Source organism: Lontra canadensis, unplaced genomic scaffold (genome assembly GCF_010015895.1).
Source record: "Lontra canadensis isolate GAN:19392208 unplaced genomic scaffold, GSC_riverotter_1.0 scaffold31, whole genome shotgun sequence".
In the NCBI taxonomy this organism is placed as follows: domain Eukaryota; kingdom Metazoa; phylum Chordata; class Mammalia; order Carnivora; family Mustelidae; genus Lontra; species Lontra canadensis.
The window spans coordinates 13706892-13731312 of NW_022631025.1; the positions used below are offsets into that span (position 1 = coordinate 13706892).

The window sequence follows — 24421 nt, forward strand, 5'->3', positions numbered from 1 at the left end:
TGATGTCTCTTTCACCTTTCCTTCTCTTGAGAACTCTCCTCTTCCCCCTTCGCCTCTATATTTCTTTAATTTACAATATTGCTGTGTGTGCAGTCCTCAAGAAATGTGAAATGGAGCAAGAGGCTGTAACAGGGGAGGGAAGAAATCTAACAGCTAAACAGGTGCACACAGAAAATAAATAAAAAATGAGAAATCAGGACCCATGGGTGCTATAAAAGTGCATTTGCTGAATAACTAATTCAGTAACCCTTGTGCCCTATGAATTATTGTTCTGATTTACCTGATCACACTGTCTAACAAACTCAAATTGCTTAACACTCTAATTATTCTGTATGCAACATGAGAAGAGAGCAATTTCTAACTGGCCAATTATTAAAAGAAAGAACTGATTCTGTTTTTCTTTGTTTTTGTTTATTTTGTTTTAGTTTCCCACTCTAATGTAGGACAAGGTCATACTCAAAGGACACCTGCACCATATTGTATTGTTTAAGGGTGCCATGTATTTAAATGCAATATTGTAATTGCTTAATGTTAACCAGTTGTTTTCATGTAATGACAACCAGCATAGTATCCTCCTCTTTATTTATTTACTAAAGATTTATTGAACATCTACTACATAGAGTCCTACCTACTATCACTGTGCCAATTCATAGTGGGACTCCAGCCATTTCAAAAAAATGTATATTGTAGACCAGTCATTCTACTATTTGTATTGCTTTAGTATACTATGTCATCATTTCACTCTTCACTTTTAAAACACATGAACCTTGAGTACTTAATTAAATTTTAAAAACACATAGTTTTGGGGCACCTGGGTAGATCAGTCAGTTAGGCATCTGCCTTTGTCTCAAGTCATGATCTCAAGGTCCTGGGATTGAGCCCCACAGTAGGCTCCCCAAGGAGTCTGCTTGTCCCTTTCTCTCTCTCTGCCCCTCCTCTGCTTGTTCTCGCTCTCTGTCAAGTGAATAAATAAAATCTTCATATATGTGTGTGTGTGTGTGTGTGTATAGTTAAGATTTATTTATTTATTTACTTAAGATTTATTTATTTATTTATTTGACTGACAAAGATCACAAGTAGGCAGAGAAGCAGGCAGAGGGAGAGGGAGAGGGAGAAGCAGACTCTCTGCTGAGCAGGGAGCCCGATGCGGGGCTTGATCCCAGGATCCTGGGATCATGACCTGAGCCAAAGGCAGTCGCTTAACCGACTGAGCAACCAGGGGCCCCAATAAATAAAATCTTAAAAAGAAAATAAAAATAAAAATACATAGTTTTGTTTCATGGTTACTACTCATCAACTTCTGCACTCAGTGCATTCTGTCTTTTACTCAGCATAAAAACCCCATTAAATATGTGCTATTAGTATCCTCACTTTAGAGATGATGAAATGGAAATCCAACTAAGTAACTTGCCTGAGGTCACAGCACACCATTAACAGATGCATTCAAACTCAGCTAGTCATACTTAGGAGAACAATCTGGTAACCACCATTCTATGTTTTATCTGTATGCCGAATTCATGAAAGTTGTTTTTATTTATAAATAAACCAAATATAGAATTTACAAGAAGGCTCTTTAACTTTTATTTTACCTAATATCTGACTGCCTGGTTTTCGGTTTTTTCTTTTTAATTTTCAAGGAAAGGGATACAATAAAATAATTTTTATAAAATGTTTTCTTTAGGGGTGCCTGGGTGGCTCAGTTGGTTGGGCGACTGCCTTCAGCTCAGGTCATGATCCTGGAGTCCTGGGATCGAGTCCCACATCGGGCTCCCAGCTCCACTGGAAGTCTGCTTCTCCCTCTGATCTTCTCCTCGTTCATACTCTCTCTCACTGTCTCTCTCTCAAATAAATAAATAAAATGTTTTTAAAACATGTTTTCTTTAAATATAGCATTACTACTTTTCTGTGGATTTCTGAATAAAATAATTTCTGTGAATGACAAAACTCAAAACTGGATGAGCTACATACTAAATATCTTTCAGGGTACTTATTTAATTTTATTTATTTATTTATTTATTTATTTATTTATTTATTTATTATATTTGGCCTCACCTTTTGGCTTCTTCTCCCCCCGCCCCATTTTTGTCTGGTTGCTTTACTTTTCCTTCCTATTCCTATATTCTATTAGGGCCTTTCCTCCACTTTTCTTTTATCCTAGTCATTTTGTAAAACTTTATCTTAGAATGAATCCCACTATTGGAGTCTCAAAGTAGGCTTATTAATTTCACCACAAATTCCTACTCATCAATTAATTACCTTAATTATCTACCACTAATTCTATACTGGTGTGTTTGTTGGTCAACTCACATTCACACCTTCCCCAATAATTTCAAATTCCCTCTATTCTCTTAAAATCTTTGGCTGCTCTTTTCCCAATTCATGCTTACTCTGGGCCAAACAGTACGATATGCCATTTAATCTTCAAAGCCACTTAGAAACACTTGTACCCAAATATTTTAAAAACCTCTAATCCTTAAATCCAAGTTCTGAAACCCAAGTTCACTATCAGCCACTCTTTTGGTGTTCTTTATCTGTGATTGGTACCTTCATGGACGCAGCTGATCAAACTAGAAAGTTTGGTGGCATCCTTAACACTCCTCTTTCACACTTTATACCCAATACAGATCAAGCACTAATGATTCTATTTTCTTTATCTCTCGAATGTGTTTAATTCTCTCTAATTCTGCCACCATTACCTTAGGCCAATGTACCGTCATCTTTTAGCTGTTCTACTGATAACTGGTGTATTGACTTTCTTTGCTGTGTAACAAATTACCACAAAATTAGCAGCTTAAACAATATGTATTTATTATCTCACAGTTTCTGTGAATGAGAAGTTCAGACAGGACTCTGCTCAGTGTCTCACAAGGCTCATAGAAAGTGTTGGCCAGGCTGTGTTCTTCTCTGGAGCTCAGGGTCTTATCTCAATCTTATCTGGGTTGCTGGCAGAATTCAGTTCCTTGTGACTATAGGAATGAGGACTCATTATTTCACTAGCTTTTGATCAGGGGGTACTCTCAGCCCCCAAAGGCTTCCATCAGGTCCTCACCAAGTGGCTATGTCCACAGACAATTCAAAATATGGATGTCTGTTTCTTCAAAGCCAGCAGGATAATCTTTCCTTCTTCGAATCTTTTCTTTCAGGAGAAAACTGAACCCTTTTTACAGGATTTTGAAAAAAATGATTCACATAATGAGGCCAAGCCCAGAATAATCTCTCCTTTGTTAATCTCAAAGTCAACTGATTATAGACCTTAATTACATCTGTAAAATCCCTGCACTTTTCTTGTATAACATAGCCCAATCGTGACAGTTAAGTCCCTTTATATTCATAGACATTACTCATGTTCAGGGGAAGGTATTATGCAGGGTGTATACATAAGGAAGTGAGGACTTGGGGAGCCATCATAGAATCTGCATACCATAATTGCCAAGTTGTACCAAAATGAATCCTGACCCATCTCCACTGCATTCTTTAATGCTTGGGGAATCTTCTCAAATACAACTTTAATCATTGTGTTTTCTCCTTAAATTAACTCTACTTTTGCTTCCCATTGTTGTTGAAGTGAAAGAAGTAAATGAATTTTTAGAAGAACTACAGCATGTTCTGACCTCATCCACCCCTCTGGCTACATCATCCACCAGATCTTCTTCACTCTCTGCATTTCAATCAGAATTCCTTTCTCTTGGTTCTTTTATTTACCACGTTTCTTCCTACCACAGGGATTTTGCATACCCTCATGTCTCTACCTGGACTCCCCTCCCCTTCCTTTCTATCTAGTTATTCTAATTCATTCTTTTAAAGCATCCATTCCCCAGGCTAACTCCTCCTTTAATAGTCACTCTTGGAGTTTCTTTATTAGAGCACTTTCAAAGATGAAATTTCTCTCTGTTTGAAGGGACTATTTCTGTCCCCTGTCGTAATCTTCTCAGGACAGGGGTCAATGTGAGTTTTTATACCCATGCATATTCCTGTGTTTGGAACAGCAGCTAGCACAAACTCAATCAATATACGTTAAGTGATTAACTAAATGAATGGAAGTTTCTCGCCTGACATCTACATTTGGTTTTGAAAAAAATCCAAAAAACAGAAAAACAGTTTTTTTTCCTAAAAGAATTAATGACATTTTTGTAGGTTTATTTATACTTTATACTTTCGAAGCATAATCAAAGATGTTTACCAAAATGGGAGTTTTGTGAAAGGAATGGTTTTAGAAATTGTCCTTTCCATGAGAAACATGGTTCAGATTCTGAACAATTTGGAAAAATCATTTAATCTTTTACAATCATGAGGAGGAAACATTTAAAGGCATACGAAAATATTTGCAGAGAAGTTGTTCTAAATGTAAGCTTTTTAAAAAGATCTGTGTTTTGACATTCAGTGAAGACTGGAGAAGCATCTTAGTATTAAAAATTGGAAATGTAGGGGCACCTGGGTGGCTCAGTGGGTTAAAGCCTCTGCCTTTGGCTCAGGTCATGATCTCAGGGTCCTGGGATGGAGCCCCGCATTGGGCTCTCTGCTCAGCAGGGAGCCTGCTTTCCCACTCTTTCTGCTTGCCTCTCTGCCTACTTATGATCTTTGTCAAATAAATAAATAAAATCTTTAAAAAAAGTTGGAAATGTAATAAAATTTAATTGAACAGATAATAGCGAAAAATAAAATGCCAGAAACTGACATAGACCAATGTAAATCTGTTTTAGTTTAAAAAAAAGTAATTACTCAAGTCAATTCTACTTTTAATCTGATTAATTCTTCTTTATCAAACTGCATAAGCAATATCCCAAGTTAAAATTAGAATATTAATTTGAATAGGAGAAGGGATACGTAAGGGAAAGAAATCCTGCTAAACCTAATGCCTACGAGAGATTTGTTTTGTTGAAGAAGACTGATCCTCTAATTCACATATTTTGCAGATTGAGTTTTCTTAATTCTGCCTAAGTTTTCAGATTCGGTATTCTAAGAAACAGATTCAAGACCCATCTCTGAACCCAAGCATTCTGAAAGGTATAACTCTGAATACCTCTGCTCTAAAAGCTGTCAAACTGCCAAAACACCAGGGAAAAAGGAAAAAAAAATTAATAGTTACTCATATTATTTCCTATTTTAGAAATGTATTTCACCAAATATAAACTAAGATCTTTACTTATGTTAGTGGATGTGTAGGATATGATTATTTCTTGTGGAATAAAACATATTTCTGAAACAAAGAACTATGTCCAAAATGGGATTGTTTTCAGGACATATTGAATTCAAAATTAGAACCTATTATTAGATATATATAAATTAAGAATTATTATAGATTACTGATTAATTGATCTTCTTGTTGTGTTTCTCTCTATCACTGATAATATTGCTTGTTTTAATGCCCACTTTCTCTAGTATTAATGTAACCACTCTAAACATTTTTGATAGGACTTTCAAGGTACATCTTCTTTTTATCCTTTTACTTTAATCCATCTGTGTCTTTATATTTAAAGTAATCTTATTATAAACATAGGTAAATCTTGCTATTTTATCAGATTTATCAATCTTTGTCTTTTAATTTAGGGTTATTTAGATTATGTACATTTATTGACATGGCTGGATTTCATGCTAGTTGCTTTCTATTTGATCTTTTTGGTTTTCTTTTTCTTGTCTTTCACTTTTGGGTTTCTTGAGCATTTTTAAATGATTCCATAACTGGCTTATTTTGTTATACCTCTTTTTAATTTTTCAGTGACTGCTTAAAGATTTATAAGCTACATCTTTAAGTTGCCAAGGCTAATCATCAACTAATATTATACCACTTCACATGGAGTATAAGAACTTTAAAATAGTATACTTAAAATTTCTTCTCTCCCATCCATTGATTAATTATTGTCAGATATTATTTCTCTATACGTTATAAAGCAAACAATACATCTATACTCTTGTTTTCCCTTAAAGACATTTCATGATCTTTTATAGAAATTAAAAACAATAAAAAATTCATGTGTTTGTTCTTACTGTACAAATTCTGATAGCTTCATTTCTTGTTTAGATCAAAATTTTTAGCTGGTATCATACCCTTGTCTGCAGAACTTTTTTAGATATTTCTTATAGTGTTTCTATTCTGGGAAATAATTTTCTCTGCTTTTGTTAAGTCTTTATGTCATCTTCCTTTTTATTTTACACAACAAGATGGTCAGAAGCAGCATGTTCGCAGGAATGACTAAGCCAGTGATTTAACAGACAGTTTCTTCCTAGCTGGAAATGGTTTCCATCCTGGAAATGATGTGTCTTGTGTTGTCTACTCATAATCATAGTGTGCCTGGATCAGCCCGAAGAATCTTATACTTACAGGTCAGAACAGCTGAAAGGAGAATGTCTTTTTGTTCCTTTCCCTGAATACCAAGAGCAGATTTTCTCCCATTGTCATTGGCTTGGGTTATATTATATACTCAATCCACAAAGAATCATTAATAAGGAGACTGTTACTAACATTTCCCCATGAAGGCTGTGCTCCCGCATCTTCCAGATCTTCTAGATCCCACGAAGTCCAGCTCTTCCTCAACTTACAAGGCCACCCTAATAAAAGTTCAGTTCTGAAAATGTAAGAATTAGTGAAACCAACAAAACCAGTGAAGACCTGCCCTCACTGTTAATATTTCAACTTGGTGAGAAATAGGTCTTATTTTGTTAGTTTTTTTTATTTTGTAGAACTGGATTTTTGAGAGAAAAGTGACCTTGAGACTGTTTTTTTCTTTAGTCACCTAAGAAAGCAGATCCTATGGATCAATGATATATTTAGGCATTCTGCCATAGCATCTCAGACATGTCTGGGGAATTTTCCTGAAAAGCCTTTCCTCAAGAAGCCACAGGCAAACAAGTATAAGACGCTACCTCCAATTATCTCCTTGGGTTTTACAAACAACACCCTCCATATCAAAAAGATGCTTACAACAAAAGGAAATAAATGCAATTTTGATATCTTGAGAGAGTCCGGAGATATATATATCTATATATATCTATATATAGATATATATAGATATATATAGATATATATATCTATAGATATATATAGATATTTATATCTATATATAGATATATATAGATATATTTATATATCTCCTGAGATAAAATGAGAAGTTTATACAAAGATATGTGTAAAATTCATGTTTTTCAAAAACTTTGAATATATCTATGTTTAAGAAGTTTATTATCAAATTAGCATTTTGTAGACTTTTATATAAGGCTTGAAATCAACAGATATCTCCCTTATTCTCATGAGATTATAATACCTGAAACTTTATCTCAGAATGAAAATGGCAGAAGTGCTTAAGAGAATATTTAGCAAATCTTCAAATATCACAGAGTCATAAACAATTGCATGGGATTTACGAAGCACATACTCTTCTGTGCTTTTGTTAATTAGTGGACTTCAAAGGCACATGCAAGGCCTCTGTTAAACAGTCTCAGAAAAGGAATTTACAGTCTACTGAGAAAGTCTAGTGCAAATCGCAAGTTTCTTATGATGAGCCATGTTTCCTGTAGTTTTAAGCCTTACTTTGCCTTCTGCAATGGTGTGCTGGAGCTGGTCTTGAGGTGCTTGGGAAAGCTAACTGGGTGCATCTCTTCTCAGCTCTTCGTTCAGTGACTTCCAAGGTAGCTGAAATCAGCCATGGTGGGAAGGCTTATACCACAAAAACTGGGAAACATACAAATGGGGCTATTTTCCTTCTAAGAACCACGTTTGCCAACATGCCACTGCTTCCGGGGTAACAAATTAAACTCCACCTTCTACAAAGATGACTAAAATATTTGAGAACAGTTATCATTTCCCTCTACCTCTCCTCTATTACCCTCCCACCTCTTCTTTTCCAGGCTAAACATCCTTGTTTCCTTAACGGTTTCTTCTAACTTTATTGTTTTCTATATTCTCATCATCTTGGTCTCATTCCAGGGAAAAACAAAACAAAATATTATTTTGTTAATTCTCTCAAATGTGATATCCGAACTGTATGATATTATTTTGATGTCCCTGGTAAATTGGTACATCATATTATTATAGTTGTTATTTTTATAATTTAAACATTTATAAAGTCAAAATCAGTTATACTTTATAGACAGGTATTTATACTAATATTCTTTTTTATTTCAAAATATTTTAAGTTAAGATAACTTAGTAATGATTTTATTTGAGGCACCCCTCATCCTTGTGGGATCATCTATTATGTTTATACAGCACTTTGGACTCTTTTTAAAATTTAAATTTAATCAGCCAACATACAGTATATTATCAGTTTCAGATGTAGAGTTCAGTAATTCATTAGTTGCATATAACACCCAGTGCTCATCACATCATGTGCCCTCTTTAATGCCCATCACCCAGTTACCCTATCCACCCTCCCTCCTCTCCCCTCCAGTAGTCCTCGATTTGTTTCCTATGGTTAAGAGTCTCTCATGGTTTTTCTCCCTCCCTGATGACTTCCCATTCAGTTTTCCCTCCTTTCCCCTATGATCTTCTGCACTTTTTTTTATATTCCACATATGAGTAAAATCATATGACAACCTTCTTTCTCTGATTGACTTACTCTGGTCGGCATAATACCCTCTAGTTCCATCCACATCAATGTAAATGGTAAGTATTCATATATCTCACATCTTCTTTATCCATTCATCTTCATAATTCATATTCAGTTTGAGTCTTGTCTTCCTGAATAACACAAAAAATTCACTGTATTTAGATTACATTTTTAGTCCACTGTTGATCAAACTGTTTTCTGTAAAGAGCCATATAATAATTATTGTAGATTTCAGCCATTTGCTCTCTGTTGCAACTACTTGACAATGCTATTAAGCATGAAAACCACCAGATAAAATATGTAAATGAATAGGGTAAGTTTGTTCTAACAAAACTTTATTTATAAAAACAAGTGGCAGGCAGATTTGGCTTGAGGGTCATAGTTTGCCAACTCCTGATCCTGTGCATTAGAGTTGATAGTGTCACATCACTTGTCTTAAATCAATGCTCCAAAGTGAACAGATCTGCTTATATTAGGTACTCTTAATCTGCATTCCATGGGTTGATTTCATTGCTCTATGAACTCTGAAAAAAGTATCTAAAATGTTTCGGGAAGGGGCACCTGGGTGGCTCAGTGGCTTAAGTGTTGGTTTCTTGGTTTCTACTCATGTCATGATCTCAGGGTTATGAGGTCAAGCCCCACGTCAGGCTCTGCACTCAACAGAGAGTCTGCTTGAGATTTTCTCTCTCAGTGGGAGAGGTAGACTCTCCCACTGCCCCTCCCCAACATTGTGCATGCTTTTTTTTCTCCCTCTCTCTATAAAATAAACCTTTAAAAAAATAAATGTTTCAGGAAAAGAATACATAAATAAAATCCAGTTCTCAAAGCTGTCTATAACCCACTTCTCCCCACCACCACCACTTAAAAAGGTACATGAATCTCTGTCTTTAACAGAGGAATAATGCCAGAGTAGTTAGGATGCTCAAGTTGTTGGAGTCATTGTTAGGAAGAATTAGCAAGCACAGGGATAAGGTACCAAAGACATAATAGCATAAAATATATAATCGAAAACCCTGTATTTAAATAAAAATACTGTAATCAGTAAAACACATATACAATACAATTCTGTATTGCTGTGAACTGCTTGATGTTCTATCAGCCTAGAAGGAATAAAGTACCTGAGTTCATTCAACAGCAAGTATTTGTCGAGAGCCAGTCATGAATCAGGCTCATAACAGATTAGAGAATTAGGAAAAAGATATCAGAGGATCAAAGATACAAGAAACAGAACATCCGATGGTGCCATTGATCACTCATTTTACACACGAGTCTTTTGTCACATCCATATATTTTTATATACATCAGTTTGACAAGTGTATCTTAAGTTTGACAAATGCTGTACACTGCTGGAAAGTGGATGCAAAACTATATAATACTTAAATAAATCACAAAAATTGAAATCGTTTATAAATAAGTATATAATCACAAAATAATCACAAGAGATACTTACATGAAATTGCTAGTGTAGGCATATCCTTAATATTGGTGTCAGGATACATACCATATCTGATACTAGTGCTTTACTAAAAAAATTACTTGAATTAGTCTTATGCAATGAAGTATAACTCATTCTTTAAGACCTCAAAGTTAATGTTTAAAGAAAAAAAACTCTATTCCCAATAAATTTTCTAGTCTGCAGTCAAAGACAGTTATGCAATGTTCTATGATATTTTACATTGAAGATTTATTGTTTTATGAAAATATGTGATTTTTCTTTTATTCTTTTTTATTGCTATCTGCTTAGAGAAATAAAAGCACTATATCAATAAAAATTATTTCTATCTTTCGAAATTAATTTTTTTCTTTGTTAAAATCTACCATAAAACCCTAGTTTCTACCTTAGGGTGACAAGGCCTAGAGGGTTTTTTTTTTTTTTAATTGATATATATATTTTTTAATAAATTTTATTTTTTTTAAACATATATTTTTATCCCCAGGGGTACAGATCTGTGAATCGCCAGGTTTACACATTTCATAGCACTCACCATAGCACATACTGTCCCCAATGTCCATAACCCTACCCCCCCCAAGCCCCCTCCCCCCATCAACCCTCAGTTTGTTTTGTGAGATTAAGAGTCACTTATGGTTTGTCTCCCTCCCAATCCCAACTTGTTTCATTTACTCTTCTCCTACCCCATTAACCCCCCATGTTGCATCTCCTCTCCCTCATATGAGGGAGATCATATGATAATTGTCTTTCTCTGATTGAGTTACTTCGCTAAGCATGATACCCTCTAGTTCCATCCACGTCGTCGCAAATGGCAAGATTTCATTTCTTTTGATGGCTGCATAGTATTCCATTGTGTATATATACCACATCTTCTTTATCCATTCGTCTGTTGATGGACATCTAGGTTCTTTCCATAGTTTGGCTATTGTAGACATTGCTCCTATAAACATTCGGGTGCACGTGCCCCTTCGGATCACTACCTTTGTACCCTTAGGGTAAATACCCAGTAGTGCAATTGCTGGGTCATAGGGTAGTTCTATTTTCAACATTTTGAGGAACCTCCATGCTGTTTTCCAGAGTGGTTGCACCGGCTTGCATTCTCACCAACAGTGTAGGAGGGTTCCCCTTTCTCCGCATCCTCGCCAGCATCTGTCATTTCCTGACTTGTTAATTTTAGCCATTCTGACTGGTGTGAGGTGATATCTCATTGTGGTTTTGATTTGTATTTCCCTGATGCCGAGTGACATGGAGCACTTTTTCATGTGTCTGTGGGCCATCTGGATGTCTTCTTTGCGGAAATGTCTATTCATGTACTCTGCCCATTTCTTGATTGGATTATTTGTTCTTTGGGTGTTGAGTTTGCTAAGTTCTTTATAGATTTTGGACACTAGCCCTTTATCTGATATGTCGTTTGCAAATATCTTCTCCCATTCTGTCAGTTGTCTTTTGGTTTTGTTTACTGTTTCCTTTGCTGTGCAAAAGCTTTTGATCTTGATAATATCCCAATAGTTCATTTTTGCCCTTACTTCCCTTGCCTTTGGCGATGTTCCTAAGAAGATGTTGCTGCGGCTGAGGTCGAAGAGGTTGCTGTCTGTGTTCTCCTCAAGGATTTTGATGGATTCCTTTCTCACATTGAGGTCCTTCATCCATTTTGAGTCTATATTCGTGTGTGGTGTAAGGAAATGATCCAATTTCATTTTTCTGCATGTGGCTGTCCAATTTTCCCAACACCATTTATTGAAGAGGCTGTCTTTTTTCCATTGGACATTCTTTCCTGCTTTGTCGAAGATTAGTTGACCATAGAGTTGAGGGTCTATTTCTGGGCTCTCTATTCTGTTCCATTGATCTATGTGTCTGTTTTTGTGCCAGTACCATGCTGTTTTGATGATGACAGCTTTGTAATAGAGCTTGAAGTCCGGGATTGTGATGCCTCCAACTTTGGCTTTCTTTTTCAATATTCCTTTGGCTATTCGAGGTCTTTTCTGGTTCCATATAAATTTTAGGATTGTTTGTTCCATTTCTCTGAAAAAAATGGATGGTACTTTGATAGGAATTTCATTAAATGTGTAGATTGCTTTAGGTAGCATAGACATTTTCACAATATTTATTCTTCCAATCCAGGAGCATGGAACATTTTTCCATTTCTTTGTGTCTTCCTCAATTTCTTTCATGAGTACTTTATAGTTTTCTGAGTATAGATTCTTAGCCTCTTTGGTTAGGTTTATTCCTAGGTATCTTATAGATTTGGGGGCAAGGCCTAGAGTTTTTATCTTCATTCATCAAACATCTACAGAAACAGATGGCAAGATAAATTACAAAGTAATTCTCCAGGTTTGGGATAATTTAAAAGCCTGTGTGGCTGTGAGTACAAAATATCCACAAATACTTTTACACAGAGACCTAACAAAATATAAATATTTGTAATTAAGGCTAAGTCATATCAAGTTGCCAAACACCCTTCATCATATTTTGATCTAATATTGTGAACGTTTAGAATGATTAAAATAATTTACTTATTCTTCTTCAACTGTGCTCTCAAAGGTGTTGTATTTTCTTTTAAAGTAACTCAGTCTTCATACCTGGGCAAAGAAATCTGGAATATCCGTGCACTCCCCAAGGCTCTTTATCTGACCTAACAATTGCTGAAAATGCACTGTGGAGTAAAAGTTATGGCACAGCCGTAGGTGTTCATATTATTTTAGGAGAATGGAAAGTGTGAAAGAAGTGCTGCAGAGAGATATATTTGTATATATGAATACCTACCCTCCCAGTGACTGGGAAAAAAGTTTTAATTCCCACCACATAATGGTCCATTTGCCTCGAGTGTCTCAGAATGGTTCAATAATCACTAGCCATGTGTGTAGTTTGTTGAATTATTTAAGCTTATTTCCAGGGGGAAAAAAAGACAGGGAGGAAGGCAACTGATTCAATGCAAATGAAAAGCTTTTGAAGCTCCCTATGGTGAAGATGTGATTACAGTCAGACAGTTAATAACCTAGACTTAGAAAAATCTGAAGGTTTTAAAACTGTCTGGCCAGTCAGTAAATGAGGTTTTTCCACACTATCGACCAACTGCCATGCGTTGTAATGGTTTCAGATCTGTTTGGAGTTGGGAGTGGACCCACAAATGAAGCAAGAATACCACCCCCTGTACTTTTGATGATTAAGAAAAGTAGTTTGTAAACCTCAACGGTTTTCCTCTGGATTTGGGATTGCGTCTTCCGCGCACAGAGCTTATAGAGCCCTTTGAGAGTGAGCGCCTCCGCTCTCTAAAAATGGGCGGGGGGAATAGTTGTTGATTTACAAAGTACCCGTATTTTCAAAGTGGACTCTCTTCTCTTAAAATGACCACTACCTCTCCATCCATGGACATTTCATGCATGTTCCATCCCTGGAAGAAAGTGCTGCCAGAATTTCTGAGCAGCAGTACTCTTTCTGGTCCTTAGAGCAAATTGAAATAGACATTTGGAGACCTAAGGTTTTATTTTAGCTACTACTCAAATCCCATTTGGTGTATCACTAGAAATACATTTTTACCTTTTAAAATGTTCATTTAACATTTGTGGGGTTCAAATTCTCTCAGTTTATAAATCTCGTTACAGAGATGAGAGCAAGGTATGTTTGGTTTCATGAAGATTCTTTGATAATTAGACGTGTGTTAATATGTTTGTCTTCGGGTGAGTCCTTGCATCACTTTATACAGTACTCATGAAGAAATGTGAACTTGCTTTGAAGACATTAAAATATTGTCAAGGATTTTTACTGAGTTAAGATGACTCGCTCTGAGACTCCATAGACTTAAAATCTAATTTAAGTCACCTATTTTCCTAAAATGTTCATTATTTTACTGTTGTTTATGAGGATGAGAGAAGAAACAATTTTTTTAAAAAAGTATTTTATCTTTTAAGAGGTTTTGAAGGTTTTCTGTAATAATTTCCTTATTAGAAACATATTAGTTATTTAAAACTAAGGGGTTTGGCCTGAGGGCTAATTGCAGCCTGTTAAAATTCAGTTGCAGTAATCCTATTTTTGTTGTGTGTTTGTGTGTGTGTGTGTTTTTTTCATAAAAAAATTATTTTAAAAAAGTAGAGGCAAAAAAGATATTAACATTTCCAAATCACCTAAGGGAAATTTCTTGCTTCCAGAACTAAGCAATAAACTTTCTTCTGCATTAGCAAATGTGTAAGATTTAGACAGTTTTGTATTCCTCCTCACAGAAGAATTTCATTATTCACTTTTCTTTTAAACATGTAAAATGTCATAAGCCATGCAAAAAATTCTTAAGTAGAGGTTGATCAATTCTATAGCAAATGCAGCACCTTTAAATATTCTATCTCCTGCTTCCCAAATCAGATTAATTAATATTATTTGGGAAAAAGACCCAAATTTAAAAATGTTTTTTATAGTTCTATTATTGATGAAGTTTAGACCTTGAATGTAATCAGCAGTTTTTACTCCTCGAAACCTCCCCGTTCCTCATTATGAATGAAGCTTTTTTTTTTTTTGGTCAAATGAGACAAGGAAACAGTTACTTTTCTAATAATCATGTTTTTGCTTCACTCCCTACAAGAACTTTTAAAGAGGAAGAAATATTAATATATTATTATCAGGAACTATATTAAGCTTAATTGATTTTACATTAAAAACACAATAATTCAATTTCTAATTTTTTCATCTTTTCTTGAGGGACTACACAAGAAAAGAAAACACTTTCGTGTTGCTTTTTGAGTAATTCACACATAGTAATGGCAATTCTAGAGAAGAGAAAGAACATTCTTTTATTGTACAGCACAGTTGAAAATAAAATTTTACCTTGACAAAATTTAGTGAATTCTACTCCCTATTTTTAACACTTAGTGTCAAACAATCAAATTTTAGATCAGGAGTCAAAACCCTTAACTGGCATACAGAGCATAAATTGTTCCATTTGGCATTACTACCATTTCATTTTGGAAACTGCCACATAAATAACCTTTCTTCCTCCAAGAGGGTCAATATTTGATTTATGTAATGCAAGTAAATCAAAAAGAAATGGATTGCTTACAAAAACTGTACACTCACACTCTGCTTCCAAGTAAAAGAATATTAAGAATATTCTAAAGCGAATAGACAATAACATTCACACTCATTAACACTCTTCCTATATAAATCACAGGTCTATGTTTATGACAGTCATTGGATAAAAATAGTATTTCTTTACATTAGTGTAAAGAACAACATGAGAATCTGTATCAAAGGTGAGAGATTTAGCTTTGGGAAAACCCTGAACAGAATCTGTAAGCCTTTAACATAAAGTTGTATTAATGTCATTTGTAGAGTATCTGTTTCGGTTTTATATATACTTAAATAAATGAGGCAGATAGGAATATTTTTCAGGAACACAAAAATGTAGAGTAGGAAAACATCAGAGTGTAGCATCACTGTATGAACTGTTTTCTGATAATATCCAAATCAGCAAATTGGCAGCATTTAAAAGGAAACGACAATTTTCAAGGTTTTACCAGACTACCTAAGGATACAGCAAAATGAAGGACAAATGCTTAAAAATTAATAGGACCTAAAAGTGATTGAAGTAAACATATGGACTATATATAATACAGAAAGTTTTATTCTCCATATGAGCTTATGGCTCAGACACAATGTACTTTCATAAAGTGAATATGTGCCTTTTTGTGAAATATTGGATCTATATTTGCATAAATGATATAAGGTACTATATGTCTAGATACCGCAAGGATAATCCTTGAGCAAAACTGGGTAAGGAAGATAGAACGAGTAGCAAAAAAAAAAAAAAGAAAGAAAGAAAGAAACTTCACCAATATAATTCCTACAAACCACGTATAGAAGAAAAAAATTATATGATCTTATTACTATGCATTTAAAGGTGATCAGAAGCCAGTTACTACTTAGAGCAGCCCGCTCTCTTCTGAATGGCCACGCCAGTGCAGTGTGCAAAGTAAACAGCATTCATTCCAAAACATCGCATGAGCTTGTTTCTGCCGGTACTGTTTCCCCCAAAGAAAGAAACGAATAGAAACAACTTGATTGCAAAATACCCTGTCCTTTGACAATGAAGAACGGGTTTGCATTACTACTTCCTCTCGGATTTGGAAGTTGCAGGTCCCCTGGCAGGGCAGTGAATTCTGTGTAGGAGACGGACTGCTGATGAACTTCAGCTTCCGCATATTCAGAAATTGACGAGGCTAAAAAACAAAACAAAAACTATGTCTCCTTAACTCAGCACCCTATTGGTGTGAAGATTGAAGGAGGGAGGGGGGAGAAGAGGATGTTAATTGATTCTTAGAAGCCAGAGAGTTGAAAAGTTCAGTACCCACAGCAATTAAAAAAAAAAAAACAAACTTCGACCAATGGAAGAAATAAAGCTGGGTAACACTAACATGAGTGTCTTTTGTTTTTGTTTTTGTTTTTTTGTTTTCTTTTGTTTTGTTTTTTACAGGGTGAAAGAACATGTTCTATGTTTAAGAAAATAAAGCACTTAAGCCTATATGCTTCGAGTAGCAAAATGGATTGTTTGCCTTGCTCTGTATGGGAAAATCCCTATCAATAACAGGTGCGACTTAAGTGCACTGCATTAAAAGACTAGATTGTTCATTAATAAAGAAAGGGAGAAGCTCCAACTATAAATCAACGGGGACTCCCAGGGAGTTTTATATTAGGCAGTAATTAAATAATAGTTCATGTTGCTTTCTTTCACTGGAAATTACATCCTTTTCACCTCTTCTCTGCTAAAGCAGAGACATCCATTAGCACGAGTAGCTACAACACTTGTCAGAGGCAATCAGTGCCAAACAGCTGAAGGCCAACTGACGTGCACGCTCTTAAAGCTGGGTTTCTTCTCTCCCCCAAGCCCACTGTCCTTTCACACGCATGCAACAGTCAAAAGGGATCACATCACCTAATGAAGAAAAACAGAAGCATATGGTAGGAAGGGGCCTCAGCAGGAGATGGCTGAAATGCCAAGGCTCGCACATAAACAAAATATATGCAAAAATGTGTGTTCATAGAAGCTGTCAGCCACAGCTTCAGGAAATAATAAGCTTGCAAAGGAAGACAGAGTTTTACTGTGACCACAGTTACCTAGGAGTCTGTATTTTTAGTTTAATTTTTTATTGCTCTATAAAGTGGTACACCAGAGCAGGCTAGTCCCAGATAGTTAATTATGCATAAGCAGTTGCAAAGTTCGATTTTGCTGTATAATATTGAGCCACATATTCTGTACTGTATATTTTGCTCATACCTACTGCAGACTTCCACAGGACAGCTGAATTGCAAACTGTAAGTGACTTCATTGCTGCCTTTTTTTGAAGCCCACCAACTATGCAAAGGGGAACGTTGAACTAAGTTCATGAATTCACCCTGCCTGTGTAACTGAAACGTAAGTGGCTCCTCTTTCCGGAGGTGTATTAATTAACATTTTAGGTGTGCATTGGGCACATTCTCCCTTATTGTTTCTTATAAATTTGCTTCTGTGCGAAGTGAACGGTCTTAATCAAAATCCTTTCTTTCCATAATAGCTCTGATCACAGGAAGGCAGCGGTCTTGCTACACTGAATCTTTACCTTTTGCCAGTGAAAACGCACAGTATGTCCCCTTTTGACTTGTCAGCTCCTGTGTTGGGACAACCCTGGTGTTATCGCTTAGTATAATCAGTTTGACTGCAACCTTCAAACTTGTGTGTCCCTTTGCTGTGAATATTTTAATATTCCGTGATGATATTGTTAGAACTGGGGGATCTGTAAGAACAGAACTCAAAGACAGAACCCTGTGTGATTTCTAAAATATGCTCCAGGCATTTTATGTACCAATGTTGACAATAGATAAAACAAGTTATTGTTCTAAAAAATAAAAGTGATGCGGGCTCTCCTGTGGACAGTTACAGTAAGGGAAAAAAATGTTATCTTCAAGTTGAGTACACTTTAAGTTCGAATCGCATAAATAATACACCTTATTTCATTTAAATATTTGCATTTTATATGAAGGATAATCGTGTCTCTTAACGTCATATTTAAAATACATTTTCTTGCCTTTCACCCTCTGTTCTCAATGGTCCCTAAGAGAGAAACTATTTATTTAACCTAAAAAAAAATAGTTACTTATTTATTCTTTTATTTGGAGGATAATATTAAAAAATACCTCATGCTTTTAATTCTTAAGAAAAAGAATTTATGGAAAAGGTACTGGGAATTTACGGCTGTCTTTGCAATTTAGTGTCTTGTCTAAAACTAGGGATGTTATTGGTTATATGACAAAAAATTGGTGTAATATTGGCTTCCCCAATGCTCCAAATACTTCATATCCATTTATTGATTTGCTTGCTTCATTTTATGAACATAAATGAATAAATGGCATTTGTAAGCAATTTTCTTTCGGAAGTGTTATCTGGAAGGCACTTTGCTGGGCATTGACATAATTAGAATATCAGGACTTCTGTATTAATCCTTACTTTGAGCTGGAAAAGTATCCATAGGAATGCCCGCCTGTCAGAGTCTTACTGCTGGTAGAAGAAGCATGTGGCTATAAAAAGTCTTCTTGGGTCATTTTTAAAGGGTTTGTTCCTCTTTTTCTCTCTCATCATTCCATCCTAACCCTTCCACGTTGAGTAACTGAGGAAACCCTCAAACACAAAACTGGGGAATTGCACCCTAATGAACCACAGACTCCTAAATTCGCATCAGCGGGATCACGACGAAGGCAGAGTTTGAGTGGGTGGCAATTTACTGGAGACTATCAGCGAGCAACTGACTGAATGTCAAATTCTACTCCCAGTAACGTGGACCGTGCCTGCACACATTTTACTCTCTGTGGACAAATACAGAGAACTGGATTGAGATATTTCTCAGAATCATTTTTTTTTTTCCTTTTGGCTATGATTCTTTAGGTGGATCTGAGACAGCTCTGCTTGGCCCAGGATTGTCCCAAATGTCCTTTTAGCTACTTCATTACAGGCAACGGGAGAGCCAGAGAGAGCAACTTCAGGCAAAATGTTGACTCCTCGTGGCATGCCTTTGATTCCAGAGCGAAAGGTGCTCTCAGCATTCTGTACGCCCTTGCTTCATCTCTTAATGCTTGGTGTGTTAGCAAAAGCTTGGCCCTGAAGTGCTTTTTTCTTTTTTTTTTCTGAAGTACAGCCTTTCAGACACTTCTGGCAATTTGGTTTTAAAATGTGGACTAAAGACGCAAGATCGGTAGTGCCACAGGGAAAATCTGCACTACACAATAACTAGAATAGTTCAAAATTTAAAAAAAAAATAGTAAAAATTTGCCTCAGTACTGTGGTCAGGTCGTTATGTATTCTGGTTTTAAAAAGCTTATCGGACAAATGTTTTGCAGGAAGAAATTTTGCAGGAGGCAATCTCTAAGAATTTTGAATGCTTGCTTAGTTTTCTCCTGTAATTCTTAGAGAAAGTCTTCATGAATAAAACAAAGCAGACATCTAATAATACCTTAACATAATCAAAAACAAGTAAACAAGGCTATCACCATGTTCACAAATAGATTCAATTTCTTAAAACTTTTATTATCAAATAGCTCTTGGAGCATTTTAAGATTCTCCTCAATTACTATGATCATGTGCAATTTATAACAGATAATTTATCTTTTACTAAACAAAATTATTGAAGGAACTGAAGTTTTTCATGAAGAAAAATACATATGGCAGTAAGAATGCTGAATTAATAGTGAATAATTGAAGATTATTTCATCAACATGAAATTCTTCCTTTTTAATTATAATTAAAGTTTTTTTGGGAGAAGTATGTGTTGGTGTTATAAAATATTTTAAATGTTAAATGTATATATTGAGAACAAAGAAAGGTATGGGTTTTAAGAAGTGAATTATTTGAATATGAACTCACATTTTTAACCTCATCACAGGTAATGTGAATGTAAATTAAACCCATCTTTTTTCTTATATTACTAGGATTGTCCTATATCCTATGGAATTTGAAAACACTGAATATTTTTATATCTTATTTGATCTCATGAAAATGAAAAGACTAGTAATATCCAACTAGAGGCAAGTGGCAGAATCCAGCCGAACACATTTTCACAAATTCCACAAAATTAAGGACTTTGCTGTTGGCCAAGACATGATGTCTCATATTCAGCTCTAGACAGAAATCCTTTCTCTTCTCAAGACGATGTTCTCCCAAAGGCACCTCGTAGTGTGGTGCTCTGGTGCGGACCCACACTCCACAACTTGCCAAGAGGCACTGGCTCTATAAATGGAAACACGTTCGAATGGTACAGAAGCAACCCTGGGAATATTCTACTTCTAATTTGCCTGACATTTCTGTTCAGTTATGAATGAAATAGAAAAAAGAAGAAGAAAAAAAGCAGACCCTAAATAAGTAGAAAATATGAGACGACGCAACTGCGTTAGACGAGCAAAACAGTGCATTCGAAAGTGAATAAGGACGTTGATGATTCTTGGGATTGCTGGATTGTTGCAGCCCCTCGGATAATACTGATTTGACTTTGGGAACATTTAAACTTTTCTTTGTTTCAGCTATTTTCAAATAGGACCAGAAAACAAGGAAGGAAGGAAGGACAGGCGGACGGACGAAGAGCTTGCTCTTGCCTTTCTTAGTCCCTTTGATATTTCTGAATGTTCACCAAGCTTGCTGTTACATATCTTGTTTAACTAAGGCTTGGTGTACCCACTGCTGCATAATGATTTATTTATTTTATTGTTGAAAGTTTGTGTCAAGACTGTAATGTCTAGGGGCACGTTGGTGGCTCAGTTGGTTAAGCGTCTGCCCTCGGCTCAGGTCGTGATCTTGGGGTCCTGGGATTGAGCCCTATGTCCTTGGGCTCTCTACTCTGTGAGGGTCTAACCCTCCCCAGCTTCTGTTTCTCTCTCTCTCTCTCTCATTCTCTCTCAAATAAATAAATAAAATCTAAAAATTTTTTTAAAGGCTTTAATGTCTAAAATATGAAAATATAAAATGCAAATGAACCTCTGGGTTAGATTCCGATAAGCATATACCCTTTAAGAAAAACATCTGAATGCAAAAACCAAATAAAAAAATTATATTTGATTGGTAGATCTTTTAACATACTATTATATGGGGGTGCCGGGGCTGGATGTATTAAATGTGTTCAAGTATAAAAACACAAAGAACATGTGGTATCAGAAGCAATATGAGATGTGATGCTTTACTTTGCGTTTTAAGAAGAGTGTCAAAACATTTGGGGCTTTGCTTATTTTTAAATTTAGGTGTTTTAACAGTGACACATTTGCAAAGCTCTAAATATTAGTTCCTAAAGGTTATTCTTTTTATATTCTCTAACAGCATACATTATTTGACTCAATGACAGTTATTTCAATTAGAAGAACTTCAGTTAAATACCGTTTTGGCAGAGTATCTCTGGAGACTGACACTATGGCACTACTTCTCAAAAGGCTTGGCATGTTGCTTTCAAAACAGATGAACAAAATCACCCACATAAAATAATAATAATAATAATAATAATAATAATAAATGGGTCTAGTACAATTAATTTTCTATACAGATTGAGGTTTTACACCCCCTACTCTTTTCCTTTGACAGGTAAATGGTTGAAGACAGAAGACTTATTATAGATTTTACATCCAGCCCATGAGGATTTTGACTGATTCCACTGAGCAGGCTCGGGTCAGCTAAGTCCTTCCCTTCAAAGCATCATGGGTGTCTCCGAGCATCATTGCAAGCTTGTCCTGGCAGTAAGCCAGGCTTCAAAAGCCTTTCACTGCAGTCACTGACTCACTAATGGGCAACTGCAGGCTTTCTGATTTTTCTTTCGTTTCATGTGTTCATTTGACATAAATTTAATTAAACCAAATCTGGTGTTAAAGCAAGACGAGATAAAAGTGATATGTCTCAAATTAAAGAACTGTGAAAGATACAGGAAACAGAACTATGCTTTTTTTTTTTTTTTAAATCTGTTTCTGTAAAATATCATCAATTTCCGTAAGCTCACTACTTAAAGTCGGCCAAAAAAAAAAAAAAAAAAAAGAGAGAGAGAGAGAACGGTATGCATTATTAAGAATAATGTGTATCCAAGGTTAGATGAAGGTCTTGGCCCCATATTCTCTGTAGTCAAACCTTTCATAGAATTCTTATGTTTTCTTTCATTGTCACACTAAAGGTAGTCACCTCTTCACAGGATATAAGACAAGTCTGCCCTTCTTCTGGCTACATAGCTATAGTTGTTAGACAGCTCAAAAGCATACAACAGCAGAAACATGAAAAGATCACATATTAAGTATAAAAAAATCATCATTTTTCAAAGGTCTCTTTTGGTTTTTTACTTAAGGCTAAAGAGGAGCTTGAGAGAGTGAAAAAGATCATGTTGCTTAAAAAGCTCCATTTAATTGCTTTGAATGTTGCTTTAGGAAACATCCGAGTTCCTCCTTTTAAAAATCGCTTTTTCCTCATTAAAAGAAATCTCACACGAGAGATACAGTATGTGAACTAAAAGCAGTTTTGCAATCTTTCTCAAGAATGCTCAGATTGATCCTTTTCTTTCCTGCAGCTGAAATCCTGCCACATCCTAGGACCGCATCACAAGTTGCTGGAGGTAATATGATTACTCTGAGCAAATACAACACAAACTAGCAAGTGATTGCAGTGTCCTGTGGATAAAAATCAGAAAAAAAAAAACCAGAAGAACCGAGCTGGCAAATTGCGTGAGAGAAGGCAGCTTTCCTTGGAGCAGGAAACCGTGTGTGGCATGTGCACCCTGAGCATTTCTCGCATCCCAACTTTTGATAGCCATCCTCTTTAATTACAAGCAGAACTCAGGTGCCTCTTCCGTACTCTCCTGCCTTGATTACTTTCTGTAGATTCCACTATGATTTACACGCAGGGCTTAGGATCATCAAATCCCTCTGCGACATCTTTCATTTAAGAGATGAAAAAATTAAGGGCTCGCAAGTTGACGTGACCAGCCCAGGGTCACACAGCCAGTTATTAGCACAGCTGAGACCAAATTCACATATTCTGACTCCCAGATGAATGTTTGTTTTTTTTTTTTAGCACCTCAAGTACTTCATTACAACAGATATTTTAGATTCTTTAAAATAAACTCTTCTTTGTATTCCCAGGTATGTGTCGTGTCTCTGACCAAAGCGAAAATATTCCAATGGTATAGGTGGAATTAAATCTGTTCAAGATTCTCAAGAACCGGGCGCCTGGGTGGCTCAGTGGGTTAAGCCTCTGCCTTCGGCTCGGGTCATGATCTCAGGGTCCTGGGATCGAGTCCCGCATCAGGCTCTCTGCTCAGCAGGGAGCCTGCTTCTCCCTCTCTCTGCCTGCCTCTCTGCCTACTTGTGATCTCTGTCTGTCGAATAAATAAATAAAATCTAAAAAAAAAAAAAAAAAAAAAAAAGATTCTCAAGAACCTCATATATTATTCCTTCCTTAGTACTCAGTAAATGGTATCTGTTGGTCAATCCTTTGGTTTCAGGAGTTATTAATGGGACCACATTTCGACGATAAGTTATACAGTGTAGGCATTATCCATGGAAGCCACTGAAATCTTTAATATAGCCACAGAACAGGTCCTATCTTTCACCAACAACCAAGCAGAGCAATGGCCCTCAATACAAGGGACTTTTATTTCATCCTTAAGAGATTCCACTTTAAATTTTACTCTGAATCCAAATGGCCATTGAAATAGAAAAGACCAGTACTGTTACAGCCCCCCTTAGACATAAAGCCTTTAAAAAAAAACTCCTGACTCTTTTGAGGCATGGATCTGAGTTTACTTACAGAGTTATTACATACTTTCTATATGTATATTATTTGTCTATCTATCCACATTTCTAACACAGGCTCTAGTTTTATTTATTTTTTATTTTTTTAAAGATTTTATTTATTTGAGAGAGAGTAAACATGAACGGGGGTGGGGAGAGGGGCAGAGGGAAACAGAAGAACAGACCCCACACTGAACAGAGAGCCAGATGCACCTTGGCTGGATCCCAGGACCCCGGGATCATTACCTGAGCTGAAGGCAGATGCTTTACCGACTGAGCCACCCAGGCGCCCCTGGACTTGAAAATGCTTGATGAGACTTTGTCAAGGTCCACAATGATAGCATGCGTCAATACAGTTTCATCAGTGTTTGTTCAATGTATTGAGTTCATTTATTCAACGAATCATCATTAAAAGAGTACTACATGCGGGCACCTGGGTGGCTTCAGTTGATTAACCAACTGCTTTCGGCTCAGGTCATGATCCTGGAGTTCCAGAATTGAGTCCCGCATTGGTCTCCCTGCTCAGCAGGCAGTCTGTTTCTCCCTCTGATCTTCCCCCTTTCATGCTCCTGCTCTCTTTCCAATAAATAAATAAATAAACGAATTAAATCTTAAAAAAAGAGATTACTATGAGCAATTCGCTGCATATATACAGCATATATATAATGCT

General features: G+C 36.0%; 1 long non-coding RNA gene across 1 annotated transcript in view; it reads left to right on the forward strand.

The window, feature by feature from the left end:
* The window catches only part of LOC116873097, a 75715-nt gene extending 53121 nt beyond the window's left edge, over positions 1 to 22594 (forward strand). The window contains exons 3-4 of the long non-coding RNA XR_004383737.1: positions 21566 to 21649; positions 22530 to 22594. This is a non-coding gene — a long non-coding RNA (uncharacterized LOC116873097). The remainder of the gene's footprint in view (positions 1 to 21565; positions 21650 to 22529) is intronic.
* Positions 22595 to 24421: the final 1827 nt, after the last annotated feature.